Source organism: Sus scrofa, chromosome 5 (assembly GCF_000003025.6).
Source record: "Sus scrofa isolate TJ Tabasco breed Duroc chromosome 5, Sscrofa11.1, whole genome shotgun sequence".
Classification (NCBI taxonomy): Eukaryota; Metazoa; Chordata; class Mammalia; order Artiodactyla; family Suidae; genus Sus; species Sus scrofa.
The window spans coordinates 25209544-25237075 of NC_010447.5; the positions used below are offsets into that span (position 1 = coordinate 25209544).

The 27532-nt window shown below is 35.0% G+C and overlaps 1 long non-coding RNA gene across 1 annotated transcript in view; it reads right to left on the reverse strand.

Annotated features, from left to right (window-relative positions):
- LOC110260691 overlaps positions 1–27532 on the reverse strand; it is a 147391-nt gene that overhangs the window by 7913 nt on the left and 111946 nt on the right. Inside the window, exon 2 of the long non-coding RNA XR_002343997.1 lies at positions 11811–11959. This is a non-coding gene — a long non-coding RNA (uncharacterized LOC110260691). The remainder of the gene's footprint in view (positions 1–11810; positions 11960–27532) is intronic.

Below are 27532 nucleotides of genomic sequence, written 5' to 3' on the forward strand. Positions count from 1 at the left end.
ATCAATTTAAAGATTACATTTGATACATTTCATTACATTTGCTCCTTTTTCAAAGATGAGTTGGCTATATTTATATTGGTCTATTTCTTGAATTTCTATTGTTTCATGGATCTCTGTCTAATCTACAATACCATCCTATACTGATATCCTTAGCTTTATATTAAGTCTTGAAGTCAGACAGTGGCAGTCCTCAATTTCACTCCTCTCCTATTTAGTATGTGTTAAATTTTTTTTTTTTTTTTTTTGTCTTTTTGCTATTTCTTGGGCCACTCCCGTGGCATATGGAGGTTCCGAGGCTAGGGGTCGAATCGGAGCTGTAGCTGCCAGCCTATGCCAGAGCCACAGCAACGCGGGATCCAAGCCGCGTCTGCAACCTACACCACAGCTCACCGGCAACGCGGATGGTTAGCCCACTGAGCAAGGGCAGGGACCGAACCCGCAACCTCATGGTTCCTAGTCGGATTCGTTAACCACTGCGCCACGACGGGAACTCCATTTTTTTTTTTTTTTTAATATTCTGTGTCTTTTGCCTCTCCACATAAACTTTAGAATCACTGGGTTGATACTCATAAAATAATTTGCTGTGATGTTGATGGAGAAATCATTGAACGAATAGATCAAGTTGGGAAAAACTGACATCTTGACAATATTGAGTTTTCCTATCCACAACCATGGGTTATCTCTGCATATATGTAGTTCTTTGTTAATGCATCTGGGTTTTGCAGTTTTCCTCATAGAGATCTTATCCATACTTCTTAGATTTATGTATAAATATTTCATTTTAGGGGGCGCCAATGTAAATGGTATTGTGTTTTTAATTTTAAATTCTACTTCTTCATTATTGATATATAAAAAAGTGATTTATTTTTGTATGTTAACCTTATACCTGTACTTTGCTAATAGCACTTACTGGTTCCTGAAATTCTTTTATTTTTTGGACTTCTTTATGTAGGCAAACATGTCATCTGTGAACAAAGACAGTTTTTTTTTTTATATTGCCCACTTTGTATATATTTTATTTCCTTTTCTTCCTTTCTTACATTAGCCAGAATTCCAGTATGATGTTAACACCAACTAATGAGAAGGTAAAATCTTGCTATGTACCTGAGTCAGTGGGAAAGCCTCAAGTTTCTCACTATTAACTGTGATGTTAGTTGTAGGTTTTTGGTAATTATTCTTTGATCAAGTTGAGGACATTTCTCTCTATTTTAGCATTGAGTTTTTATTTTTTATTAACAAAATTTTTTTTTGTCTTTTGTCTTTTGAGGGCCACACCTGGCATATGGAGGTTACAGGCTAGGGCTCAAATTGGAGCTCTAGCTGCCGGCCTACACCACAGCCACAGCAACATGGGATCTGAGCCACATCTGCGACCTACACCACAGCTCATGGCAATGCCGGATCTTTAACCCACTGAGTGAGGCCAGGGATCAAACCCACAACCTCATGGTTACTGGTCAGGTTCGTTAACCACTGAACCACAATGGGAACTCTTAGAGTTTTTAATCAAGAATGGATGTTGTTTTGTCAAAAGTTTTTCTGTATCAATTGATATAATTCCATGATTTTTCTACTTTAGTGTGTTGACGTGATGGATTACATTAATTCATTACTGACTGTTAAAGCAGTCTTACATACCTGGGGTAGACACCCGGTCATGTTGTGTAATTATTTTCATACACTGTTCAATTCAGTTTGTTAATACATTGTTGTGAATTTCTGCATCTATGTTCATGAGAAATACTGGACTACGGTTTTGTTTTCTTAAAATGTCTTTATCAGGTTTTAGTATTAAGGTAATGCTGGCCTCAGAATAAGTTAAAATAAGTTAAAAAGTATTTTGTTTTTATGCTCTGGAAGAGAGTGTAGAGAATTGGTACAGTTTTTTCACCAGATGTTTGGTTGAATTCACCCGTGAACACATTTTTTGTCGGTTGTTTACTTTTTGGAAAGTTATTAATTATTTACTTGATTTCTTCAATAGATAAAGGGCTCTTCAGATTATCTATTTCATCTTGGGTGAGTTTTGCAGATTTTGCTATTCAAGGCACTGATCCACTTGATCTAGGTATCTAATTTGTGAGCAAGTAGTTGTTTACTGCATTCCTTTATACTCTTGAATATCCACAGGGTCTGGAGGCAGGTGCCTTCTTTCATTTCTGACATTAGTAACGTGTGTCCTATCTCTTTTTTTTCCCCCTTACGTAACATGGCTGGAGGATTATATAATTTATGGCCATTTTTCAAAGAACCACTTTTTGGTTTTGTTGATTGTCTCTATTGATTTCCTATTTTTGGCCTCATTTATTTCTACTCTATTCTTATTGTTTCTTTTCTTCTGCTTACTTTGAATTTAATATGCTCTTCTTGTTCTATTTTCCTATGGAGGAAACATAAGTTACTGACTTTAGATTTTTCTTCTTTTTTAATATACGCATTCAATGCTATAAATTTCTTCCTGGAAATTCCTGTTGTGGCTCAGCAGGTTATGAAACCTGACTAGAATCCATGAGGGTGCAGGTTCTATCCTTGGCCTGGCTCACTGGGTTAAGGATTTGGCACTGCTGTGAGCTGTGGCGTAGGTGAGAGATGCAGCTTGGATCCCAGACTGTGGCATAGGCTGGCAGCTGCAGCTCAGATTTGATCACCTGGGAACTAGTGGTCAAATATGCCACTGGTGAGGACCTGAAAAAAAAAGAAAGAAAGAAAAAGAGAGAGAAGGAAAAAAACTTTCTAAGCATTGTTTTGTTGCATTTGACATATTTTGGCAAGTTGTGTTTTTATTTTCATTTAGTTCAAAATATTCTTCTAAATTTTTCTTGGACTTGTATTATTTAGAAATGTGCTGTTAAATCTTCATGATTGTTTTTTTCCAGTTATTTTTCCATTAGTGATTTTTAGTTTAATTCCATGGTGGTATGACAGAAGACATCGTATGTATCCTATTATTTTAAATCTGTGAGAAGGTGTTTTATGGTCCCAAATGTAGTCTGTCTTGTTGAATGTTCCATGTAAGCATGCTGAGAATGCGAACTCTGCAACCCTGCTGTTGCTGGATGAAATAGTCCATATATGTCAATTGTGTCCAGTTGATTGATGGTGTTGTTAAGTTCCACGATGTCTTTACTGACTTTCTGCCTGCTAGATCTGCCCATTTCTGACAGAGGGGTGTTGAAGTCTTGAAATTTATTAGTAGATTTCATTTTTTCCCCCCTTGCATTTCTATTGGTTTTTGCCTCAGGTAGTTTGATGGTCTGTTGTTAGGCATGTTAAGAACTGTTAAAGTTTCTTTGGAGGACTAATCCTCTTTCATTATGGAATGCCCTTCTTTATCCCTGATAACTCTGCCTGCTTTGAAGTTTGCTTTGTCTGAAATTCACACAACCACCCCTTTCTTTTGGTCAGTGTTAGCACTGTATATTTTCCTCCATCCATTTTCTTTTACTCTCTCTGTCTTTATAGTTAAAGAGAGTTTCTTATAGACAACATATGGCTGAGTCTATTTTTTTTTATTCGAGTCTGACAATCTCTTTATTTTACCTGATGCAGTTTGACTTTCAAAATGATTATTGATCTAGTTATATATCTATCACATTTATTACTTTGTTCTATTTGTTAACCTTTTCTCTGTTCCTATTTTGTCTTTCACTCTTTTTCTCCCTTTTGTGGATTTAATGGAACATTTTATATGATTCCCTTTTCTTCACCAATTGCTCTTTAATTTTAGAAGATTCTATTGATACATCCACTACCTCAGAAACTGTTTCCTCAGCTGTGGCCAGTCTACCAATAAAACCATCAAAGACATTCTTCATTTTTGTTACACATTTCTTATGTCGCACATCACTTTTTCGTTCATTTTTAGGATTTATAATGCCCATCTTTACCTGCATACTGTCTACTTTATCCACTGAATCCTCAGCATATCAGTTATTGTTTTAAATTTCTAATTTGATCATTCTAACTTCTTTGACATATCTGATTCTGATGCTTACTCTGTTTCTTCAAATTGTGTTTTTTTGGCCTATGGTATGCTTGTGATTTTTCTCGATAGCTAGACACGATATACTGGGTAGTACAACTGTAATAGACCTTGGTAATGTGGCGCTTAGGTATAAAGGGAGAGGAAACAAGCCATAGTCCTATGATTAGTTCCCATTCTTTCAGTGAGTACATGCCTCTGGATTGTAAATTTCATAGTTGTTTTTTTTTTTTTTTCTCCCCTCATTGGTGACTAGAATGGCCTGGAGTTATGTATCTCCCCTCCTTCAGGTCAGTTAGGCTCTGACAATACCCCATTAGGTTAGAGTCTAGTGAGTTAGTTTCCTGTGTAGTCAGATCTTCTTAAAAAGAAAAGAGTGCTTTGGTGTTATCTCAAGAGGATCCCTTTGCCTTTCCTTCTGCTGGAGGCATAAGATTTTTCTCCAGTAATTACTCTGGGAATCTGGATGAGCTCCTGGGAGTATAGCTCACAATATTTTGGGGAATCCCCTTATGACTGAGTCCCCGTGAAATCTTTAACTCTGAGTCGTTCACACTGAGCCTCCAGCAATCTGACAATTACAGTTCAGATTTTCTTGTCCCATCACTGGTTTCTGTGGTGATGTCTGCATTTGAATCTCTGCTGTAGGAAGCTGTGACTCTCTGTATTTCCCTGTCTTTCTCTCCAGTCTTAAAGAGCTTGCCCTATATTCTCCCTTTTTTTAGGAATCCAAGAAGAGCTGTTGACTATTGAGTCTGTTCAGTTTTTAACATGTTATTAGGACAAAGTGCTGACCTCCAAACTCCTTATATTTGAAAGCAGAAAGTTATATAAATTTTTAATCATTCATATAGCTTCAATTTATTGGGCAATTGTCATTCCCTTCAGTATTTTTATGTCAGGCTGACTTCTGAAAATCCAGATAAAGAAATTATTATCAAGCTACCAAAAAAGCTTTACTTGGTTGCCAGTAGGTGTATTGTCACAATATTGTCTTTTGTAACTTTTTTCTGTTTATTATTATCTATAAAGCAATAATATTGGAAAAGATATAGAGCAGTAGATAAGGGAAGAAAATGAAATCAAGCACAGGAACTAGACTTCCTATGAGATGAAAATATTTTTCCTTATTTTTTATCATTGATTGATTGACAAAAGGACTGTGGAGAAAAGCACTTTTAGAACTTAGTAATGGGAAAGCTGAAAGAAGCATATATTTATTTCTGTGGTTTAATATATAATTCTATAGTAACTATCAGATAATAAAAATATCATACATAGGTAAGGTAAACGCATCATACATTATAATAGATATTGACCAAAATATTTTATAACATCAATTTAATGTTCAATAACTGATTATTAAAACACATATTAAGATTTCGAAGAACAAATTCTAGAAAAGTAAATGAGCCTGCCATAGCAGTCATATATTTTTAAAATAAACTCCCCTTTATTAAATTGCAGGGGAAAAGTGGCTCTCCAGAGTAAATGTATTACAATCCAGTTCTTATTTAAAATACTTAATTCAAAGAATCACTAAAATAATGCTTGCTTTTAGAAACCTATTATGATATTCCAGCCTATTTTCAGAAGAATTCTGGGACACCATTAGTCATAACTCAGGTATCTTATAATAAGAATAATCACCAAACATTACACATGATACATATACACTAAAGTCGAGGCAATTTATCTATTTCTCTTATAACTATCACAAGATGATTAGATGATGTCTGTAAAAACAATTTTCTTGTCTCCATATACACTGAAGGACAAAAAATTTATTTACCAGGAATTTTAAAGTACAGTTATGTTTCATTTCCTTTAAACAAATAATTACTTTCGATATATTTCAGTGTTTGAGTGTGTTGCTCTTTTTTCTATTTTTAGAAGGATCAAATCATACTCATATTTGTGTAATATTTGTAACAGTTGACCCCATTAATGTCTATAACGATTATATACTCTAATCATGCTATCTTTTAAAGTAACCTCTTTGGGTATTAATTTATCATTAGTATTACATGGAAAGTTCCAAACTTAGCTTTATCAGAAAAAAAAAAATGCTCTGAAACAAAAAGGCATTTTCAAAATTATCCTTCAGAAATGAAGAGGTTACCTTATTTTTTGGGGAATTCACCTAGAATGTCATATTATGGAACATTCTTTTAATTATTTATTTTAAAATATTTAATACCGAGAAAAATGGAATACTCTCTCAATGCTAGTTTTAGATTATTTTAGGTTACTAGGATGAATTAATTATAAAGAACAAAAGATAACTAATACAAATCTAATAAATACTCCTGATTATGACTTCATAAATGCTGACTGGCTTTAAAATGTATTTTTTAATTATCTTGTTTTAAAAATCATAAAGTATTTCTAAAGAAGGTCATAGGAATACACCTCCAGTATAAATGAGTTTACTGCCTTAACATTATTCAAACTGTGGCTTTAGGTTTAATTTCCATTGAAAACATACACATAATTGAAACATTACTATGTTTCAAAAAACTAATACAGAAATGAAAGTATTATATTCCAGAAAGCAAAACTATATGACTCAGAAAAATGGTTCTGGAGATTGCCAAAAGGAGAGTAAAGAATCTGGATAAAATTTTTCATATTTCATCAGTGCAAAAGAGTATTATGTATAAATGGGTATATTAGATAATATGGGATTTAATTATATATATATAGCTATTTTTAAAATATAGGATAGAAATTTATGTTGTTTATGACAATATTTAGTCAAAAGTAATTCTTTTTTTTGTCTTTTATCTTTTTAGAGCCACATCTGTGGCTTATCAAGGTTTCCAGGCTAGCGATCGAATTGGAGTACAGCTGCGGCCTGCACCACAGCCATACCAGATCCAAGTCACATCTGAGACCTATACCACAGCTCACGGCAACACCAGATCCTTAACCCACTGAGCGAGGGCAGGGATGGAACCCACAACCTCATGGTAAGTCTGATTAGTTTCCACTGTGCTACAATGGGAACTCTGAATTTTTGGTCATCTTATAAGAAAATTTTTGAGCACCTTATGAATGTCCAAATAGCTATATAACTAAAGACAAATAAAAATAAAATATTATTAAGAAGTAAAAATTATTTCAAATTATTAAAATTATAATTATTTTTGAAACATCTTTTTGGCTCTAGTAATTTGAGCTGAGATTTACTCTGTGTCTTAATTTTCTCATTTTTAACCACTTCCTAATTCATTTTATATGTTTGAAAAGCTGAAAACCACAGACTTTGGAGAAATTTTATGTCTTTGAATGCTACATTTCTATGTCTTATTATGATTATAGATTGGGACTATACAGTATTTCTTTGAAGTGGAGTGATTAGTCACATATTCTTACTCAGGAGGTAAATATTTTGGTGTCTTTTGCTAGGAAAGGAACAAGTCCAGTGATTTGTAATTTTCTTCTAACCAGAAAATGAGATCATAGTTTTAAGAAAATAAAAAATGAATTTTACTCATTAATATAACTGCTATATTTGTATTGAACGTTAGAATTTTTAAAACAACTTCTATATTTAAAGTAACATGCAATGCTTCCAACACACACTTGAGGGAGAATAAATACTCTTCTTTGTTGGTTCTTTATGTACCACTTGACTGTAATGTGTTTGCCTATTTCTTTATTCAGATTCTGACGTCCCTTTTCTCATATTAACTTGGGGACACTCTCTTTCAAGTTGCATTACACATGATTCTAAATATCTCCTTTCAGTAAATTACCACAAATTTATGAATATCAGAATTGAGTTTATTTCTTATAAAAATGTATGTTGGCTTTTTATTAATTTTAAACAAAATTCAAGCACTCATTTATTTAGTATAGCCCCTCTACATGTATTGCTCTTTTTTTTTTTTTTTTTTTGGCTTTTTAGCTTTTCTGGGGCCACTCCCATGGCATATGGAGGTTCCCAGGCTAGGGGTCTAATCAGAGCTGTAGCTACCAGTCTACACCACAGCCACAGCAACGCGGGATCCAAGCCACGTCTGCAACCCACACCACAGCTCACAGCAATGCCGGATCCTTAATCCACTAAGCAAAGTCAGGGCTCGAACCCGCAACCTCATGGTTCCTAGTCGGATTCGTTAACCACTGAGCCACAACGGGAACTCCTATATTGCTTTTTGATACATTAGAACTTATTCTTGCTATGTTTTAAAAAATATTCTAAAGTTACTTTCCTTTTCTCTCTTATTAAAAATACTTTCCTGTTGTGGCTCAGCAGGTTAAGCACCCAACTAGCATCCATGAGGATGTAGGTTCGATCCCTGGCTTTATTCAGTGGAATTGGCATTGCCGTGAGATGTGACATAGATCACAGATGTGGCCTGGATCAGTCATTGCTGTAGCTGTGGTGTAGGCTGGCAGCTGCAGCTCCAATTCAACTGCTATCCTAGCCCAAACTTCCAGGTGCAGCCCTAAAAATAGAAAAAAAAAAAAAAAAGTACTTTCCTGTCTTTCCCTTATTGTAGAGAGCAGATATCAGTTTCTATACTTTTTTAAAAATGCATACATTCTATTTTGGTCTTACAGTGACTTTCCTTAAGAATCATAATCTTATATTTAAATTTCTTATACTTATTGATGACTATTTCTCATATTTTATGAGATAAGTATTTGAGTACCTTCAGATATCCACCCCTTTCTGTAATGCTGATTTTGTTTTGGCTGATAATTTCTTGGTTGGTAACACTCTGACCTGTGAGTTCATGTTCACCTGTGAGTGATAAATCTTGGGAAAATGTCAAAGACCTAGACACAGACTGTGCTTACAGGTTAAGACGTGGGTGAGTCTGAGTCCCATATAGGCAATCATGTTGATTATTCCTTTTGTTGTTCCTCTGTAAGACAACACCTCTTGTCAGTGTTTCAATTTTAAACTATTTTTGGAGGAGAATAATGTGGAAAAAATAAAGATTTTAGCTAATATACCAAGTGTGTGCTTCTGGAGGAAGAAGTATCTAATATTATCTTATCTGATTATGGCTAAAATACCTCTTCCATCATCATTCATTAATTCCTCTTCTCAGCAGACCTCTTAAGCTGCCTTGATGTTAATAACACTTAATGGAGATGACTGGACTATTGCTGGTAATTTCCGATTAAGGCCAGAATTTATTTTCACACTTACCCCCTTATGACTCCTTCTAGGAACCTAGGTTGTGGTCTCTACGTTTTTAGTTTTGTATCTGTATATCACAAGGCTGCTGCCAGAATGATTTTCTAATATTTGACATAGGGAATCATAGATAAAATAAGATCAAGAAACAGATATATTAGAATTTGTAGCTAAAGTGCACTCATCTGGAAGAAGTCTGGAAGTAGTTGAGCATAAAAATCTAAGTAATTATCAAGACAATGTTTAGAATTTAAGTAAGGAAATAGAGGATCTAAATAAAACAATTACCAAATAGTTTTAACAGCCATATATAAATATTCCTCAACAACAGAAGACATTTATTTCTTCAGTGCTCATGGGAAATTCTCTAGGGCAGATTACATGGTAGGTCACAAAACTAGTCTCAACAGATTTAAAAATCACACATATCATCTGCCTACAGTAGGATGAAGTTAGAAATCAACAAAAGGAAAACTAAAAATTCATAAACATATAGAAATTAAACAATACACTCTTAAATACCCAATGATTCAAGGAAGAAATCATAAGGGAAATTAGAAAATAAAGATAAATGAAAGCAAAAATGCAATATACCAAAGCATATGAATGCAGTGAAAGCAGTACTCAAAGGAAATTTATATATATAAATATTTGCATTAAAAAGAAAAAAGATCTCAAATCTATAACTTTACACTCAAGAAAAAAATAGAAAATCTCAACACACCCAGAACTCGAGATTGAATCAGTAACCCAAATCCTTCCTACTAAGAAAAGCTGTGGACCCTATGGCTTCACCAGTGAATTCCAATAAATATTTAACTAATTATTAACACCATTTTTATACTTTCCAAAAAATTTAAGAGGTGGTAACTGTTACTACATCGTTCCACCATGCCAGTATTCTCTGAAACCAAAACCAGAAAGACACCATGAGAAAATAAAACTACAGAACAATATACCTACATGAATAAAGATGCAAAATCTTCAGCAAAATATTAGCAAATAAAATCCCAAAACATATTAATAATATTATTAACCATGATCAAATGTGAATTATCAAGGACATTAAAGGGTGATTCAACATGAGAAAAATAAGGTAATGCACTGTATTAATAAAAGTATGGGGAAAAAAACTACATGATCATCTAAATTTCTTAAGAATTTTCAGAATATTGAGAATAGAAATAAAATCCCCCAACATGATAAAGTGTATTTATGAAAAACCCACAACTGACATCATGCACAATGATGAAAGACTGAACAATTTTCCTTCCAAGATCATGAACACAGATACCCAGTTCCACCACTGCAATTCAACATTGTACTGGAAGTTTTAGACACAACTGCTAGGCAGTGAAAAGAAATACAATTATCCAAATTAAGAAAACAAAAATATGATCTAATGAATGAGAGAAAATATTTTCAAATTAATTGCAAAAGTATAATATATAAAGAATATTAAAGAATATATAAAGAATCCCTAAACTCAATAATGATATGAGTTTCCTGGTTGCTCAGTGAGTTAAGGATCTAGTATTGTCACTGCTGTGGTGCAGATTAGACCCATGGCCTAGGAACTTCCACAGGCCACAGGCATGGCCAAAAAACAAACAAAACAACACCAACACAAACAATGATAGACAGCCTACATAAAAAATGGACAATGGACTTTGAAGAAATAGTTCCTCAAAGAAAATATACAAATGACTAATTACTTAAGAAAGAACACTCATCATTAACAGTCATTAGAGAAATGCAAACCAAAACCACAATGAAATACGACTTCACACCTACTACCTTGGCTAAATAATATAAGCAAACAAAAAAAAAGTAAACAGAACCAGAAAATAACACAGTGTTGGCCAGCATGTGCAGAAATTGGAACACTCATACATTGTTGTAGAGACTGTAAAACGGTGCAGCCACTGCATAACATTTCAGGAGTTTCTTAAAACATTAGATACAGAAGTACCACAGAACCCAGAAGTTTTGCTCCAAGATATATATCTACAAGAATTGAAAGTAGGGACTCAAAGAGATGTTTGTACATCAATGTTCAGAGCAGCATTATTCACAACAGCCAAAAGATGGAAACAACCCTCTGAGCATCTTTAGATGAATGGATAAACAAAATATGGCATATGCTTCACTGGAATACTATTCAACCATAATAGGAATGAAATTTTGATGTATGCTACAATATAGGCCTTATAATCGCTGTGCTAGGTGAAATAAGCCAGATTTAGAACAACAAATAGTGTATGATGCCACTTACCTGAGGTACTAGAATTGACAAATCCAGAGACACAGAAGGAATAGTGGCTACTTGGGCTCAGAGGGAAGAAGTATTATTGTTCAATGTTTAAAACCTTTTGAATTATGACGAAAAATTTTTGGATATATATAGTGATGATAGTTACACACCACTGCTAATGTATATAAGGCTACTGAAGTGTGAAATTACAAATGGTTAAAATGACAAACATTATGTATATTTTGCCAAAATAAAACAATAATAAGCACAATCTCTATGGGTCAGGAATACATGCCCAGCTTAGCTCAGCCTTCTACTACAGAGTCTTTCATAATATTGCATTCAATGTGCTATCCAGCACTGAAGTTTCATCTGAAGATTCTAACTAGGGAATAACAATCTGCTTTCATACTCACATGTACGGTTGTTGGTTGGTTCAGTTACTTGAGGGTTGTCAGACTGAGAAGCTTAGTTTCTCATTCATTAGTGCTCACTCTCAGTTCCTTGCCACATGGTTTTTTCAACATGGCTGATTCTTTCATCAAAGCGAGAAACAAAGAGTATGCTGGAAAAACAGAAGTCATAATCTTTTGTTACCTAATCACATGAGTGGCATCTCATTATCTTTGTCATATTTACTATATTGGTTAAAATTAAGTGACTAAGATAAATTCAGAGGAAGAGGATTACACAAGCATAATATCGAATGAAGGAAGGTAGGATTCATCCTGGATTCACAAGGATGGTTTAACATATGCAAATCCATCAACGTCATACACCACTAAAAAAAGAAAAGTCAAAAACCACATGATCATCTCAATAGATGGAGAAAAGGTATTTGACAAAGTCCAGCATCCATTCATGATCAAATATTTTACCAAAGTGGGTATAGAGGGAACATACATTAACATAATCAAAGCCATTTAAGACAAACCCACAGCAAATATAATACTCAATGGAGAAAAGCTGAAAGCCTTCCCACACAAATTCAGAATAAGTGCCCACTCTCACCACTTTTATTCAACATATTATTGGAAATCCTCGCCACAGCAATGAAAAAAACAAAAGAAATAAAAGGTATCCAAACTGGAAGAGAAAAGCTAAAACTGTCACTGCATGCAGATGACATAACACTACATATAGAAAACCATAAGGACTTAACCCCAAAATCAAACTGATCAACAAATTCAACAAAGTAGAAGAATATAAGATTACCATTCAGAAATCAGTCATATTTCTGTATATTAACAATGAAATATTAGAAAAGGAATACAAAAATATGATACCTTTTGAAATTGCACCCCCAAAAGTAAAATACCCAGAAGTGAAAGTCTTATATGCCAAGAACTGTAAAACATTAATCAAGGAAACTGAAGAAGATGCAAAGAAATGGAAAGATATTCTATGCTCCTGTATTAGAAAAATTAATATTGTAAAAATGGCCATACTACTCAAAGCAATCTACAGATTCAATGCAATCCCTATCAAATTACCCACGACGTTTTTCACAGAACTAGAACAAACAATCCAAAAATGCGTATGGAACCACAAAAGACCCAGAATTGCCAAAGCAATTCTGAGGAACCAAAAACCAAGCAAGAAGCATAACTCTCCCAGACTTCATGCAATGTTACAAAGCCACAGTCATCAAGACAGTGTGGTACTGGTGCCAAAACCGATAGACCAATGGAAAAGAATAGAGAACCGAGAAATAAATCCAGGTACCTATGGTCAATTAATCTTTGACAAAGGAGGCAAGAATATAAAATGGGAAAAAGACAGTCTTTTCAGCAAGCATTGCTGGGAAACCTGGACAGCTGCATGCAAATCAATGAAACTAGAACATACCCTCACACCATGCATGAAAGTAAACTCAAAATGGCTGAAAGATTTAAATATAAAACAAGACACCATCAAACTCCTGGAAGAGAACACAGGCAAAACATTCTCTGACATCAACCTGATAAATGTTTTCTCAGGTCAGTCTCCCAAGGCAACAGGAATAAAAGCAAAGAAAAAAAAAAAAAAAAAGACAACCCATGGAATGGGAGAAAATAATTTCAAACGATGCAGCTGACAAGGGCTTAATCTCTATAATATACAAGCAATTTACCCAACTCAACAGCAAAAAAGCCAACAGCGCAATGGAAGAAATGGGCAAAAGACCTGCATAGACCGTTCTCCAAGGAAGATGCACACAGATGGCCAACAGGCACATGAAAAAATGCTCAGCATCCCTTATTATCAGAGAAATGCAAATCAAAACTACCATAAGGCACCACCTCACACCAGTCAGAATGGTCATCAGTAATAAGTGTACAAATAACAAATGCTGGAGGGGGTGTGGAGAAAAGGGAACCCTCCTGCACTGTTGGTGGCAATGTAAATTGGTACAACCACTATGGGAAAAGAATATGGAGGCACTTTAGAAAACTATACCTATAACTACCATATGACCCAGCAGTCCCACTCCTGGGCATATATCCGGACAAAACGTTCCTTGAAAAAGACACATGCACCTGCATGTTCATTGCAGCACTATTCCCAATAGCCGAGACATGGAACAACCCAAATGTCCATCAACAGATGATTGGATTAAGAAGATGTGGTGTATATATATACAATGGAATACTACTCAGCCATAGAAAAGAACGAAATAATGCCATTTGCAGCAACGTGGATGGAACTAGAGACTCTCATACTGAGTGAAGTCAGAAAGAGAAAGACAGATACCATATGATATCACTTACGTCTGGAATCTAATATATGGCACAAATGAACCTTCCCACAGAAAAGAAAATCATGGACATGGAGAACAGACTTATGGTTGCCAAGGGGGAGGGAGTGGAATGGACTGGGAATTTGGGGTTAATAGATGCAAACTATTGCCTTTGGAATGGATAAGCAATGAGATCCTGCTGTATAGCACTGGGAATTTTATCTAGTCACTTATGAAGGAGCATGATAATGTGAGAAAAAAGAATGTATTTGTGTATGCGTAGCTGGGTCACCATGCTGTACAGTAGAAAAAAAATTGTATTGGGGAAATAGCTATTTTAAAGTAATAATAATAATAATAATAATAATAATAATACAAAAATAAAATAAAAAATAATATTTCATACCAGTTACTATTTTATCTCTCAATGCACTGTTGATAGAGAAACTTGGTAATGGAGAATTCCTATTTTAGACCCCTGAACCATCACATGAGGAAAATAAATTAGAAAAACTAAACGGGAGCCCATTAAACTTTTCTACCTTACCAGAATATCAGTAAGGTTTTTTTTTAATTACTTTGTTCACTGAGTGGTTTAGTGCTGTTTTTAGAGATTTTTTAAAAGTTACATTTGAGAAGAAAAAAAAGTGAGGAGTAATTAGAAGAGAGAAATAAGCCTGAAAGGAAGTGAAAATGTTAAATGAACTGGATAATTATCCAGAAGATACTGCTTAACTTAAAAGGATGTTTTTTTGTTGCTTGTTTTAAAACAGAAACTACTATTAATATTTATTTGGAAAGCCCAAGTCTTTCACCAACCTTATTTTGACCTTTTAATCCCTACCTCCACCCCATACAAAGCTGAAAACTGGAGTTCCCAGAATAAGGAATGGAGATAGAGAAAATAAAAAACACATTTGTTGCAACATTTTATTTTTGCTGTAAGCAATCATTCTTCTACACTTCCATATCTATATCTATCTCTAGATGTATTTATATAGAGATATAATAGAACTCTTTTAAGGACTTCTGTAAGTATTAACTGATTTAATCCTCCTGATATCTGTATCTAGCAGAAAATGTTATTAATCTGATTTTCTCCTAAGAAAACCAAGGCCAAGGGCTACTAAGTAAATTGGCCCAAAATTCAAAGTTAGTAAAGAAAATGAAACAAGGTTTTGCACTGAAGGAATTAACTCTAGAGCCTGTGCAGACATTTGATAGGCAGTTAAGACACGTCTGTTTTAAATCTTAAAGAAATATGAGTAAATTAGTCGGTTTAATCAGAGTGTAGAGGACATACAGGATGAAAAATGTTTTATTTTATTAAGAACTGCAGCAGTTTTAGGATTTACCACTTTTTTTCTTAAAAATAAAAGGTCCATTTGGTGTCAGTATTCACAAATTGTGTACACATACATTTATATACTTTCATATACATCTGTATATGATTCAAAGACATAATTAATTTTATTGATAAACAATGTAAGGTACTAGCTAGATACTATTGGGCATCAATTACAATTCTGCAAGGATCTAGCACAGATTTACAGTCATGATTAATGGCATATCAAATTGTTGGAAGAAAGTATTGATATTCAATAATAAAGCAATCAAATTCTTAGAATACCAGATAGTTTGAACATCTTTCAAAAAATGTCATTTATATAAGATGACATGCAAAATGCTCTCATATTTAAAAAATAAATTGTGGAAGTATCAAGGTAAGTTTATTTATCTTCGTGGCTATGTTTTGTTGTACAAGAAAAATATATGGTAATAATGAATATTCAAGACTGTCATATGAATCTTTGGTTTCATGTTACCAAATATTCAGAAACACTTGGTTTGTTTTTATATACTGTTACAATAGTGTATTTTCATCCAGATATTGTGGTATCATTTGCTAAATCTTATTGTAGTAAGCTGACTTCTTAGATGCCCAAGTACCCTGCTTCCTGTGATGTATTTTTTTTATTTAATGATTTTAATTTTTTCCATTATATCTGGTTTACAGTATTCTGTCAGTTCTCTACTGTAAAGCAAGGTGACCCAATCACACATACACAAATACATTCTTTTTTCTCACATTATCATGCTCCTTCATAAGTGACTAGATAAAATTCCCAGTGCTATACAGCAGGATCTCATTGCTTATCCATTCCAAAGGCAATAGTTTGCATCTATTAACCCCAAATTCCCAGTCCATTCCACTCCCTCCCCCTTGGCAACCATAAGTCTGTTCTCCATGTCCATGATTTTCTTTTCTGTGGGAAGGTTCATTTGTGCCATATATTAGATTCCAGACGTAAGTGATATCATATGGTATCTGTCTTTCTCTTTCTGACTTCACTCAGTATGAGAGTCTCTAGTTCCATCCACGTTGCTGCAAATGGCATTATTTCGTTCTTTTCTATGGCTGAGTAGTATTCCATTGTATATATATACACCACATCTTCTTAATCCAATCATCTGTTGATGGACATTTGGGTTGTTCCATGTCTCGGCTATTGGGAATAGTGCTGCAATGAACATGCAGGTGCATGTGTCTTTTTCAAGGAACGTTTTGTCCGGATATATGCCCAGGAGTGGGACTGCTGGGTCATATGGTAGTTATAGGTATAGTTTTCTAAAGTGCCTCCATATTCTTTTCCCATAGTGGTTGTACCAATTTACATTGCCACCAACAGTGCAGGAGGGTTCCCTTTTCTCCACACCCCCTCCAGCATTTGTTATTTGTACACTTATTACTGATGACCATTCTGACTGGTGTGAGGTGGTGCCTTATGGTAGTTTTGATTTGCATTTCTCCGATAATAAGGGATGCTGAGCATTTTTTCATGTGCCTGTTGGCCATCTGTGTGCATCTTCCTTGGAGAACGGTCTATGCAGGTCTTTTGCCCATTTCTTCCATTGCGCTGTTGGCTTTTTTGCTGTTGAGTTGGGTAAATTGCTTGTATATTATAGAGATTAAGCCCTTGTCAGCTGCATCGTTTGAAATTATTTTCTCCCATTCCATGGGTTGTCTTTTTTTTTTTTTTTTCTTTGCTTTTATTCCTGTTGCCTTGGGAGACTGACCTGAGAAAACATTTATCAGGTTGATGTCAGAGAATGTTTTGCCTGTGTTCTCTTCCAGGAGTTTGATGGTGTCTTGTTTTATATTTAAATCTTTCAGCCATTTTGAGTTTACTTTCATGCATGGTGTGAGGGTATGTTCTAGTTTCATTGATTTGCATGCAGCTGTCCAGGTTTCCCAGCAATGCTTGCTGAAAAGACTGTCTTTTTCCCATTTTATATTCTTGCCTCCTTTGTCAAAGATTAATTGACCATAGGTGCCTGGATTTATTTCTCGGTTCTCTATTCTTTTCCATTGGTCTATCGGTTTTGGCACTGTCTTGATGACTGTGGCTTTGTAACATTGCATGAAGTCTGGGAGAGTTATGCTTCTTGCTTGGTTTTTGGTTCCTCAGAATTGCTTTGGCAATTCTGGGTCTTTTGTGGTTCCATACGCATTTTTGGATTGTTTGTTCTAGTTCTGTGAAAAATGTCGTGGGTAATTTGATAGGGATTGCATTGAATCTGTAGATTGCTTTGAGTAGTATGGCCATTTTTACAATATTAATTTTTCCAATACAGGAGCATAGAATATCTTTCCATTTCTTTGCATCTTCTTCAGTTTCCTTGATTAATGTTTTACAGTTCTTGGCATATAAGTCCTTTACCTCCTTGGTCAGGTATATTCCCAGGTATTTGACTTTTGGGGGTGCAATTTCAAAAGGTATTGTATTTTTGTGTTCCTTTTCTTCTTCTTCTTCTTTTTTTTTTTTTTTTCTTTTGCCTTTTCTAGGGCTGCTCCCACGGCATGTGGAGGTTCCCAGGCTAGGGGTCAAATCTGAGCTGTAGCTGCCCGGCCTATGCCAGAGACACATCAATGTTGGATCCTAGCCATGTCTGCAACCCACACCACAGCTCACGGCAATGCTGGATCCCTAACCCACTGAGCAAGGCCATGGATTGAACCCACAACCTCATGGTTCCTATTGGATTCGTTAACCACTGAGCCATGATGGGAACTCCCTGTATTCCTTTTCTAATATTTCATTGTTAGTATACAGAAATATGACTGATTTCTGAATGGTAATCTTATATCCTGCTACTTTGCTGAATTTTTTGATCAGTTCAAGTAGTTTCTGGGTTGAGTCCTTAGGGTTTTCTATATGTAGTACCATGTCATCTTCATGTAGTGACAGTTTCTGTTCTTCTTTTCCTATTGGGATTCATTTTTTTTTTGTCTAATTGCTGTGGCTAGGACTGCCAATAGTATGTTGAACAGCAGTGGTGAGAGTGGACACCCTTGTCTTGTTCCAGATTTTAGTGGGAAGGCTTTCAGCTTTTCTCCATTGAGTATTATATTTGCTGTGGATTTGTCATAAATGGCTTTTATTATGTTATGTTCCCTCTACACCCACTTTGGTAAGAGTTTTGATCATGAATGGATGCTGGACTTTGTCAAATACCTTTTCTCCATCTATTGAGATGATCATGTGGTTTTTGACTTTTCTTTTGTTAATGTGATGTATGACATTGATTGATTTGTGTATGTTGAACCATCCTTGTGCACTTGGGATGAATCCCACCTGGTCGTGGTGTATGATCTTTTTTATATGTTGTTGGATTTGGATGGCTAAAATTTTGTTGAGAATTTTTGCATCTATATTCATAGAGATATTGGCCTATAGTTTTCTTTTTTGGTGGTGTCTTTGTGTGGTTTTGGAATTAGGGTGATGGTGGCATCATGGAATATCTTTGGGAGTGTTCCTTCTTCTTCAACCTTTTTAAAAAGTTTAAGGAGGATGGGTATAATTTCCTCTTTGTATGTTTGATAGAATTCACCTGTGAAGCCATCGGGTCCTTGACTTGGTATGAAATATTAATGGTATTTGATTATCTAGGCAATTCATAGCCCGTGTTTAATAATTTTCAAAAGTTTGGAAATTCCCTTTCTCTTTTTAGTATGTTCCTGTCTGGGGCTCAGCAGCTCAACTTCACCTTTGCATCTGTCAGTCATTTCATAAAGACAAACCCTGGGAGTGGGGTGTAGCTTTCTGATTTAATATTGATGCATTATATGATTACATCTTAATGAGTTTCTAATCAAAGATGGGATTTTGCATATTTTCATAGAATTTAAGTAGACTACTTTGGGGGCTTTATCTCTCAAATACTAAAATTATGTATTTAATATTTCAATAAATATTTATGAAGCTATTTTATGAAGATATGTTATAGAATTTTAAATAATCAGTTATTTTGGATATTACATATTAAGACCATTCACTAATTGCTTTTAATAAAGTATGATTTCATGTTGTACCATAAGACCATATAATAAAATACTATTTATCTCCCATTCAAAGTATTAAAAAATCCTAGGCTGGGATACCTCTATAATAGTTTCTGCTATAGTACTTCTACAGCAAGAACAAACAGATGCTAGACATACTCTTCTTAGCCTTGAGAACATAGTATGGAATTGTACTCCATAACTCTTAAGAACTCAAAAATTCTTAGGAGGTCCAAGCAGAGGTAATATACTAGGATCAGAGTTCCTACTGTGGCACAGTGGGTTAAGAATCCAACTGCACCAGCTCAGGTTACTGAGAAGGTGAAAGTTCAATCGCTGGCCCAGGGCAGTAGTTAAAGGATCAGGCATTGCCACAGCTGTGGTGTAGGTCTCAGATTCAAGCCCTGGCCCAGGGAACTTCCATATGCTGTGGGTGTGGCCATAAAACACAAATAAAATAAAAGATAATAAATTACTAGGATCATTATGTTTATTCACTATTATGTTACCTCGTATAACCTGTGACTAACGAGAAATCCTGAGGATATTTACACTAAGCAGGATTCCTTTATTAGTAAACATTTTCCTGAAGCTTTCAAAACTTATGCTAGGTTTAGGTGTTGTTAATTATCCTGTGAGCTCCAACAACTAAGCCTCTGCTCCTACTTACTTATAGGTGACTTCAGTATTACCATTTCTGTAAGAACTTTTACATAAACAAAGGCTGTTTTGAAAATATATACCATGAGGGTATAATGTGACAGTGGATATTATGAAAGAATGTTCTAATACTCTGATATTAAAAAAGGTTGAGCAGATGCTTCGGGGCCTTTTAACTTTGATTTGTTAGTTATTCACTGGTCACCATTCTCCTACATTTGATGAACTATGATAAGTAGTCCCCAAATATCAAAGTAATCATTTTTGTGTTTCCTATAAATACAAGCTCTGGGAAAGGATAACAGAACAATCAGGACAAGGTAAAGGTAGAGAAGTATTTTATTATTGGCCACTTCAAAGATCAGTTCATACTGCCCATAATAACAAGTTTAAATGATCCTGCCTGAGTCTGCTATTAGCAATTGCACTGTTACATTATGCATGACATTTGACTATTCATAGAAAAGAAAATGCACTATGTTCCATTAGTGGTTTCCTATGCGTGTAAGCCTACAAATTACTGGTGATGTTTAGGCTGGTGTGTTACTCTTTTGCATATTTATGATGCTCTTGTCACATTCATTATTAATATGAATGCAATGTAGGTATAAGATCAATATGATTTCTATCAGTTTCAGATTCTGTGTTTGTGCTAGAACTTTTACACAAATACACTACATTTACATACTGCAATTATGCATGATCACAAAAGACTCTTGTGCTTTCCCTTATATCATAACCAATGTACGAAAAGTATAAAAGGACACCCCAAAGTAAAGTAAATGCTGTTACTTCTGAAATCAGGAAATGATGACACCCTGCAGTGGCTGGCTATTCTCTTGATTCAGAATCATTCATAGGCACTTTCTAGGAAGACCAGCACATAATTTTTCTCCAAAACTATGGATCAATTTTATGGTAAACAGTTCCAAAAGAGGTAATTTTGCAGAATGCAGGTTTAAGCAGAGTTTCCTGGAGTCAGAGAAGCTCATCATTCCCTTTATTCTGTTTGAGTATAAAGCTTTTATACTTTCGAGTTTATACTACATGATTGGTCCCTTAAGAAAGTTTAAATTTCTGGGATGGATAAGAACAAAATATACCTTACAATGTCACTGTGCCTGTCACAAATTAGATTTGGGACATTTTAGTTCCTGATCTCAAGAATTCATGAATTTTCACAATGAAAATAGTTACTAAAGGCTTTGCTTTCCACATTGACAGTATAGCTATAATCAGCCCACAAATGCTAGATTTTTTTTTTAAAGAAAGGAAATCAAAAGGAGAAAAGAAAAAAATGAATAAGCAAAAATATCTGTTTGAAGGCACTGGAGAATAGTCAATATGCAGGACAAGATTTAAGAAGGAAAAAAACACATTGAGGTGACCTATATATTTGCAGCCATTTTTTTTCTTGGTACTTTTGGCCATCAGAAAGCAGAAACGTTGAGTATGTAACAATCTCCCTGAGTTATCAAGGAATCCAAAACCTAAAGAACCAGTACCTCAAAATAAGAGTCAACTACAGTTGATTTCAGGATGCAAACTTGTTTAAAAATCAATCATGCACCTCACTACTTAGGAGAGTAAATGACAAAATTTATATTTAATGTATAAATATATTTGATAAAATTTAGCACCCAATCATGGTTCAAGAAACAAAATAAAAACAATTCATACAAAAAATCTAGGTAGCCAAAAATAGCAGGGACCATCCTTCATTTAATAAATACATAGCACATATTATATTTCAAGGTAGAATAGTGGAGTCTTGCCTCAGGAAATATGAGAGGCTTATTTATTAACACTACTTATATGTTATTCTGGCAAGACAAATAAAGACAGATATGAGAGAGAGGAGAAATAAAACTGTCTTAACACAAGGCATTACTGTTTACATAGAAAATCCCAAGAGTACACATGTAAACTATTTGAACTACTAGGTAAACTTTAGCATGATCACTGGATACAATGCCAATACACAAATTAATTGCATTTCTATACATCAGAAACAGGCTGTTAGAAGATTGAATGAAAGAATACATGTGAAATAGTATTAAAATTATAAAATAGTTGGAATTAGCTAATTAAGATCTGTAAAACTTTTCATAAAACTAAAATACATTTCTGAGAAGCATTAAAAAACTAAAATTAAAGGTTTGTCCTTTTTATGAATTAGAAAGACAATATTGTAAAAATGTCAATTCTCTTAAAATTAATCTGTGGATCCAAAGCAATTTAAAATAAAATTCCTAGAGTTTAAAAAAAAAAAACTGACGAAATGAATACAAGACTTATAAAGAAACGCAAATGACAAGAACAATGAAGACACTTTTGTGAGGAAACTATAGAGTTGAAGCAATTGCATTACCTGTTGTAGAGACCTATTTCTAATTTGAGACAATTAAAAGTGTTCTTGAAATAAAAATTAAAGAGTAAGCAGATAGAACAGAATAAAAAAGTAGACTTACTTTTACAGCTGCAAATCTACCTATATAGTCTGTTCTTTTATAACAATAATTGTCTCTCTGTTTATGCTGGATCAACTGAATATTCAGATAGGGAAAATTGAATCTTGGAGTTCTCTTGTGGTATAGCAGGTTAAGGATCTAACATTGTCACTGCAACAGCTTGGATCACTGCTGTGTCGTGCATTCAGTCCATGGCCCAGGATCTTCTGCATTCCATGGGCGTGGCCAAAATAAAAAATGAAACTTCATTCACTCTTATCTAACGCCATATATAAAAAAATCATTTCCAGTTGAATTGTAGGAAGTCTACTTTTTTATTCTGTTCTATCTGCTTACTCTTTACTCTAGACAGAACAAGCACATAATTTTTCCAGAAGAAATAATAAAAGAATATCTTCTGCTTACCTTGGGATAAACAATTTCTCTAAGATAAAAACAATAAACGAACAAAAAATTAATTATGAAGGGCAATATCGATAAAGTCTACTCTCCATGCTGTACAGTAGAAAATTGACAGAACACTGTAAACCAGCTATAATGGTAAAAAAATAAAACTCATTATATTAAAAAAATAAAAATAAAATAGTAAAGCTTTGAAAAATGTCATAGGCAATTTGATAGGGATTACACTGAATCTGTAGATTGCTTTGGGTACTACGACCATTTTAATATTAATTCCTCCAACCGAGGAGCAAGGAATATCTTTCCATCTCTTTGAATCCTCTTTAATTTCCTTAATATTTTATAGTTCTCAGCCTATAAGTCTTTCACCTCCTTGGTCAAATTTATTCCTTGGTATTTAATTTTTGGGGGTGCAATTTTAAAATGCATTTTTTTTTTGGCTTTTTGCCTTTTTTGAGTCGCTCCTGTGGCATATGGTGGTTCCCAGGCCAGGGGTCTAATCAGAGTTGTAGCCACCGGCCTACCCCAGAGCCACAGGAACGTGGGATCCTAGCCGTGTCTGCAACCCACACCACAGCTCACGGCAATGCTGGATCCCTAACCTACTGAACAAGGCCAGGGATCAAAACCAAAACCTCACGGTTCCTAGTCGGATTCGTTAACCACTGCACCACGACGGGAACTCCTAAAATGTATTGTTTTCTATATTCCTTTTATAATATTTCATTGTTAGTATATAGAAATACAACCAATCTATGAATGTTAATCTTGATACTTTTTTTACATTTTTCTAATATTTCTTTCTTTCTTTTTTTAATCAGAGCTACAGCTGCTGGCCTACGCCACAGCCATAGCAATGCCAGATCCAGCCTGCATCTGTAACCTGCACGAAAGCTCATGGCAATGCCAGATCCTTAACCCACTGAGCGAAGCCAGGGATATAAACAGCAACCTCATGGTTCTTAGTCAGATTTGTTCCTGCTGCACCATGACAGGAACTCCCTTTTTGAATATTTCATTGTTAGTAAACAGAAATGCAACCAATTTCTGAATATCAATCTTGCTAATCTTGCTAAGCTGCTACTTTGTTGAATTCATTGATCAGTTTAATTTTTGTGTGTAGTCCTTAGGGTTTTCTATATATAGTAAAGACATGGCATCAGCACAGAGGGACAATTTTACGTCTTCTCTTCCAATTTGGATACTTTTTAATTTTTTTTGTTTGTCTGATTGCTGTGGCTAGGACATCCAATACTATGTTGAATAAAAGTGAGACTGGGCATCCTTGTGCTGTTCCAGACTTTAGCGGGAAGGCCTTCAGCTTTTCTCCATTAAGTATTATATTGGCTGTGGGTTTGTAATAAATGTCTTTTATTAAGCTAAGGTATGTTCCCTCTATACCCACTTTGGTAACAGTTTTTATTACGAATGGATGTTGGACATTGTCAAATGCTTTTTCTGCATCTATTGAAATGATCATGCGGTTTTTGACTTTTCTTTCGTTAATGTGGTGTATGATGTTGATTGATTTGTGTAAATTGAACCATCTTTGTGAACTTGGGATGAATCCTACTTGGTTGTGCTAAAATCTTTTTGAGAATTTTTGCATCCACCTTCAACAAAGATGTTGGCCTATAGTTTTCTTTTTTGGCAGCATCTTCATCTGGTTTCGGTATTAGGGTGACAGTGGCTTCACAGAATATCTTTGAAATTATTCCTTCTTCTTCAATCTTTTGGAAAAGTTTAAGAAGGATGGGTATACGTTCTTCTTTGTATGTGTGGTAGAATTCATCTGTGAAGCTATCTGGTGTGGACCTTTGTAAGGAGTGTTATGAAATATTCAGTTTCATTTCTAATGATGGGTCTGTACAATTGATCTATTTCTCATGGCACCATAAAAGACCCAGAATTGCCAAAGCAATCCTGGTGGCAGGGGGAACAAGCAGGAGGCATAACCCTCCCAGACTTTCAGACAATATTACAAGCTATAGTAATCAAGACAGTGTGGTACTGGTACAAAAACAGACATACAGACTGGAACAGAATAGCGAGTACAGAAATACACTGAGACACCTCCAGTCAATTAATCTTCAACAAAGGAGGCAAAAATATAAAATGGGAAAAAGTTTCTTCAGCAAGTGGTGCTCGGAAAACTGGACAGCCACATGCAAATCAAAGAAACTAGAATATACCCTCAGGACATGCACAAAAACAAACTCAAAATAGCTTAAAATAGCTTAAACATAAGAGAAGACACCATCATACTCCTAGAGGAGAACATAGGCAAAACATTCTCTGACATGAGCTATACAAATGTCTGCTCAGGTCAGTCTCCCAAAACAATAGAAATGAAAACAAAAAAAAGCAACTGGAGCTAATCAAACTTAAAAACTTTTGCACAACAAAGGAAACCATAAAAAAAACAACAAAAAAAACCCCCAAAAAAACCAAAAAAAACCCGAAAAAGATGACTTACAGAATGGGAGAAAATACTTTCAAATGAGGTAACCAACAAGGGCTTAATCTCCAAAATATACAAGCAACTCATACAAGTCAATAGCAAAAAACCAAACAACCTGATTGAAAAATGGGCAGAAGTGCTGAATAGACATTTTTCCAAAGAATACATACAAATTTTGAACAATAGGCGCATGAAAAAAAATGTTCAACATTACTAATTATCAGAGAAATGCAAATCAAAACTGCAGTGAGGTACCACCTCACACCAGTCAGAATGGCCATCATTAGTAAGTCTACAAATAAGAAATGTTGAAGAAGGTGTGGAGAAAAGGGAACCCTCCTTCACTGTTGGTAGGAATGTAAATTGGTACAACCACTATGGAAAACAGTATGGTCGTGCCTCAGAAAACTAAATATAGGACTACCATATGACCAGCAATCTCACTTCTGGACATATATCAAAACAAAACTTTCATTCAAAAAGATACATGCACTCCTGTGTTCACTGCAGCACTATTCACAATAGCGAAGACATGGAACAATCTAAATGTCCATCAACAGATGAATGGATTAAGAAAATGCGGTACACATATAAAGTGGAATACTACTTAGCCATAAAAAGGACAAATAATGCCTTTGCAGCAACATGGATGGAACTAGAGACCCTCATAATAAGTAAAATAAGCCAGAAAGAGAAAGACATGCCATGTGATATCACTTATGTGGGAATCTAATATATAGCACAGATGAACCTAGCTACAGAAAAGAAACAAACTCATGGACATGGAGAACAGACTTGTGGTTGCCAAGGGATAGGGGGAGGAAGTGGGATGGACTGGGAGTCTGGGGTTAGTGGATTCAAACTATTGCTTTTGGCGTGGATAAGCAATGAGATCCTGCTGCATAGCACAGGGAACTATATCTAATCACTCCTGATAGAACATAATGGAGGATAATGTGAGAAAAAGAATGCATACAGGAGGTCCTGTGGTTAACGAAGCCGACTAGGAACCAGGAGGTTGCAGGTTCGATCCCTGGCCTTGCTCAATGGGTTAAGGATCTGGTGTTGCCATGAGCTGTGGTGTAGGTTGCAGATGAGCTAGGATCCCATGTTGCTGTGGCTCTGGCATAGGCCAGTGGCTACAGCTCCGGTTAGATCCCTAGCCTGGGAACCTCCATACGCCATGGGTGCAGCCCTAGAAAAAGCCAAAAAAAAGAAAAAAAGAATGCATATATATGTATAACTGGGTCACTGCTGTACAGCAGGAATTGACAGAACTTTATAAATCAACTATAATAAAAATTTAAGAAAATAAAAAATAGTAAAGCTAAATGTACGTACATCCTATAGCAATTTCATTCCTACATATATATATTTTTTTCAAAGTAAATGTGTTTAACTTCACATCAAAAGACATGTATAAAATTCTGTAAAGCAGCATGCTTTATAATAGCATCAAACTGGAACAAGCTAAACTCCATGAAAAAAAAACAAAAAAACTGGAAGTAAGAATCAGCAAATAAAGTGTGGCATGTGTTTATATATGATACTGTTTAGCAATTGAAATGACTAAATCTCCATTCTATGCAACAGCATTGATAAATCTCACAAATCATGGCTACATGTAATGATATAGATGAAATTGAAATTATAATCATCAGGAGTTCCTGTTGTGGTGCAGCGGAAACGAATCCGACTAGGAACTTTGAGGTTGCAGGTTTGATCCCTGGCCTTTTTCAGTGGGTTAGGGATTCGGCATTGCTGTGAGCTGTGGTGTGGGTCGCAGATGTGTCTCGGATCTGGCGTTGCTGTGGCTCTGGCATAGGCCAGTGGCTACAGCTTCAATTATCTGTCTAGCCTGGAACCTCCACATGCAGTGGGTATGGCTATAAAAAGACAAAAAAAAAAAAAAAAGGAAATTATCATCATCAATGAAAAAAAGCCAGAATCAAGAATATATACAGTATAATTTCATTTATGTGAATTTCAAAACCAAGGGAAAAAAACCATCTTTGCTGACAGAATTCAGAAAAAACATTCTTTGGGTGAAAAGTGTCAAGGACGGGGCACAAGAAATGTTT